Raw genomic sequence first — 4920 nt, 5'->3', positions numbered from 1 at the left:
TGATATGATTTTAATAATAATTTATTTTTATTATTAAATTCAGTTTGCCTGTATTATTATCTATTTAACAGAAAAAAAAATTAAAATTAATGATTATATATATATAATAATATTTTTAATTTAAAAATTATTATCAATCAAAATTTTAATTTAAATTTTAGATTAATATATTAAAAAATTCAACCCAATCTAAAAGCGAGTGTGTACTTATTTTTTTTTATTAAAATTATTTTTATTTATTTTTATTAAATAATATATTTTGAATTAATATTTATTTTTTAATTAATTTATGATAATATGTATATAAAAAAATTTTCATAAGAGTTAAATTATAAAAATTTGAAAGTATTAAAAGAAATAAAAATTGCTCAAATTAAATTCAACACACTTAACATGAAAATTGAACATATATGATTTTAAAATTTAATTTATTGATTTTAATTTTAATAATATCAAAACTAATTTTATTGGTTTAGTTTGGCAAATAAAGAGAATCTATCTAAACTGACCAATGTACAATCCTAGTGCATATGGCATCAAACATGAGATAATATTATTCTTTTAAATATGTATAAATTTTAAGAGTCATAAATTTGTGAATTTAAAAATATAATATAAAACTTTATAAATATTAAAATTTTGTATAATAAAATATTTTTAACTCTCAATAGCCGATTTATAAGTAATATATTGATGTAGATAGTTCAAATTTGGAATAACATAAGCAATTACTCTTATTTTTTGAGATAAAATCTCTCTAATCAGTTGTAATATATCTAGCATTTCATTATTTTATACGACATAAATTTTTTCATGGTTAAATTGCGAAAAAAAATCATAATCGATTTGCCATTGTCACATAGAGGACAGAGAATTATCCACGTTACTGTCACTCTAAACTATATCAACCGACTATTAGGAGTCAAAAGAATTTTATTGTATAAAATTTTAAATATAAAAAAAAATTTATGTTACATTTTAAAGTTCAAAAACAACTCTATTATAACACTTAAAGTTTAGAAACAACTATCTAAATTCATCCTAACTAAAAGCCATTACTATGCTATATAATATTTTTCTTTCATTTCAATTTTAATTTGAATCTCGATTTTCACACATAAAATCATAGTATTTTTATATTATTCTAAAAATGGCAAAAATAATTTTAAAATTATAATATCAAAACAACAACAATAATAATAATAATAACATCAAAAATATATTATATATATTTCTTAATTATATATATATATAATTAAAACTTTAATTATATGACTAACATATGATTTAGTTGTATAAGGCTTATAAGATTTGGTAAAAAAAGTAAGGATGATAAGATTATTTAATGCATATATAAATAAAATTATTTTAAAAAAATAAACAATAGATAATATTAAATTATATGCACTTATAATTAAAGATAAATTAATTTATATAATCTTAATTGCATATAAATATTTATAATTTTATTTAAAATATAAAATATATTTAAGAAACAAAAATAAATATATGTATAAAATTGATTTTTTAGTTTGATTTCAATTTATACGGTTTCAATTCAAGTCTTGATGAAAACCATAATTGAATCAATATAGTAGTTCAGTTTAGTTCAATTCTTACAATAACACTACTTTTTTTACTCCGGTTCGATACGATCCAATTCTTTAATTCAATTCAAAACTAAAAAAGAACCATGCACAAACCTTTTAAATCTATTTAAAAGTTAAAAATATGGTATAAAAGATAGAGGTCATTAAAAACATAAATTCTAAAACTAATTTAATATACCATGTTATTTTTATACAGAATTAATAATTTTCTATATTTATATAATTATAGATAAATGTATAATTTTTAAAACTTTTAAAATTATAAATAATACTCTCACCATACAACAAATATAAACTTCTATTTTTTATTTGTTTCAAATTATACGTCACTTTCCTTTTCGAAATAGTAGTTTGTTTATTAATTTATTAATACACCTTATTTAATACGTATTGAAAAATAAAATATATTAGTTCTAAGAATAATTTAGTAACATGAATTATTTAGTTTTTAATGGAGCAATATAACTGAAAGACATATTAGGAAAAAAAATAAAATTTATTACTTTAACTATATTAACTACATTTTTTTAATTCATGTTAAAATAAAAGTAGATCTATTTTTTGGGACAGAGGAAGTATAAAAAAAATTTAATTATAAATAAGTATATAATTTATTATTAATTATTTAAAATCATAGAAATGTAAAATAATTTTATTGGTTAGAGGAGGTCATAGTTATCAAAGGCTCAAGGCGCACCGAGGCGCCAAAGTGTCTTGGAGCCTAGGCGCAAGGCGCAGGCGCGCCCCCGAAAGAGCCAAGGCGCAAAAATAAAAAATATATATTAAAAATAAAAAAAATTATAATTATGCTATCACACCTCAAGTAACATAAAACTATATAATAATAACTAATAAATATGCAAGTAATAATTAGTTTATAATCCAAAAGATAAAAATAAACTACTAAAAATTAAAGTTTAATAAACTAGTAAACTACTAAATGTTCAATCCACATCAATAGAAATATCAAAATCCTCTTCATCTTCTTCATTTTCTTCATCATCTTCATTATCCTCCTCATACTCATCTTCCAAATTAACATCTTTATCATCATCATTTTCTTCCTCGTCTTCAAGAAGTGAAGAAGTATGAGTGGATGATGCTTCCGATTCCATCTTTGCAAAAATAAAATAAAAAGATAAGAAAATTAATAATTTAACAATAACAACAAGCCAACAATAATATACATACCAATTTATAGTACTATAATCCAATTATAATAATAGAAATTAATAATTTATGATAACACAAACTCAATTACAATATTTCTAATAATTTCTAAGAAGACCTAATAACAATTAGCAATAAGAAAATAAAGTCATAAAACATTTTTAATCCAATAATAAAACTAAAAGCTAATAAGAGTAATTGAATTAGCATATTAGCATAATAGCATCTCAAGTGGTCAAGTCTCAACATATTTTCACATATTCACAATAAACAATATGTCAAAATCACAAATTTATACTAAAAAGAAAAGGAAAAGAAAAACATTGCAGGGTAAGGACTAAGGAGAGAGCATGAAAAGAAGAAAATGAAAAATTGTAGTCACAGAATAAAGCAGTAAACTGCAGAGAGAGCATGGCATTAGCAGCAAAAAAAAAAAAGATGCAGAAGAAGAAAATTTAGTGCAGAAACAGTGCAAGAACAGTGCAGGAAAGAGAGAGAGAGAGCATGGCAGCAAAAAAAAAATGCAGAAAAGAAAGTGCAGTGCAGTGCAGAAACACTGCAGGAGAGAGAGATAGAGAGAGAGAAAGCATGGCAGTCTAAAAAAAAAAAGAGAAGCAGAAATAGAAAGTGTAGTGCAGAAACACTACAGGGGAGAGAGAGAGAGAGAGAGAGAGAGAGAGAGAGAGAGAGAGCATGGCAGTCCAAAAAAAAAAGAAGCATAAAAATAATGCCCAGCACAGGAAAGGGAGAGAGAGAGAGAGAGAGAGAGAGAGAGAGAGAGTATGGCATTGGCAGAAAAAAAAAAAAAAAAAAAAAAAAAAGAAAACACTGAAACAAAAAGAAAAAAATGCAGCACAGGGGAAGAGAGCAGAGGAGAGTGAGAGGAGAAGAAGAATAAGAAAAGAATAAGAAAAAATACATACTAAGTTTGTTTGATTTCTCCCTTCACTCCTCCTCTTCTTCTTCTTGTTCTTATTGTTGTTGTTGTTGTTGTTGTTGTTCTTCTTATTATTCTTTTTTCCTTTTTGCTGGCTGCTGGCTGCTGGACAAGCTTAAAAAAAAAAAAAAAACCCTAGCAGCCTACCTTTTTATCAAGCGCTTTGCCTAATTGGGGCGCGCCTCGGTGCGCTTCGATGCGCCTCAGTGAGGTGGTGCGCCTCAACTGTCCCGAAGAGCTTGGGGTTGCGCCTGGTGCGCCTTGCGCCTGAGGCACGCCTTTGATAACAATGGAGGAGGTAGTGCTGCCGGCTAATGATACATTCTTCTGCCTGGGGAAGACATTCTTTATGTTGAAAAGCTCACGTTGGGGAAGATCTCCTTCATATAATGGTATGCAAATTAAAAAAAAAAAAAGTTCCCATCCTAAAATCACCTACCCAAGGGAGAGCTTCACCAGAAAACTGTAACAAAACAAAGAAATAGTGTGGACCAAAGATGAACTGTAGAACCACACCAGTTGACACATACACCCACAAAGGATTAAAATGACAGAACTCATACAACAATGCAGCCTTAAGGTTCGACCATGAGAGGAATGAGGTACCTTCTTCCACAAGTAACTGAGACTCTCCGCAGGACTACCAACAACCACACCTATTGGCTGCAAGAAAACCAATGCCAATATTGTGTAGATCAATAGGAAAAACACCTCTCCCTTAGCTCCATATCTGCAATTGAACAACTAAAACCCAACAAAATCTATATTGACACTCCAATCCAGTGGTGGACAGGGTGAAAGATGACCAGGCCAGGATGGAGCTCCCCCAGCCCAATAGGGGTAGGGGAAGCCTAAATGTAAGCAAAAGGTTAGAGATGAAGCTTTGAGGGAGGAAGCAAATACAAAGAAAATTCTTTCTCTAGACCAATTAAAGAGCATCGTCCAGCTTTAATACACCAAATAATTATTCAATATTATAACTTGATTATATATGCATGGATGGGTGAACATATCTGATATAACACGACCCAATTTCTAAACTAAATGGTATGTGGTTTGGATCTTTGAATCTAGAAAAAGGATTGAATGCCTATGAAGAACCGAGTGATTTGTTAGGAAACAAAGTGTTTAGACAAGTCACAAAGGTATTCGGATGAAATGGTCGCTTGGACAAAGGATAAGTGTTCGGTATAAAAGGAAAGC

The sequence above is a fragment of the Hevea brasiliensis genome, unplaced genomic scaffold, assembly GCF_030052815.1.
Source record: "Hevea brasiliensis isolate MT/VB/25A 57/8 unplaced genomic scaffold, ASM3005281v1 Scaf1, whole genome shotgun sequence".
Classification (NCBI taxonomy): Eukaryota; Viridiplantae; Streptophyta; class Magnoliopsida; order Malpighiales; family Euphorbiaceae; genus Hevea; species Hevea brasiliensis.
The sequence above is the reverse complement of the archived record's forward strand: the minus strand, read 5'-3'. Positions refer to the sequence as shown.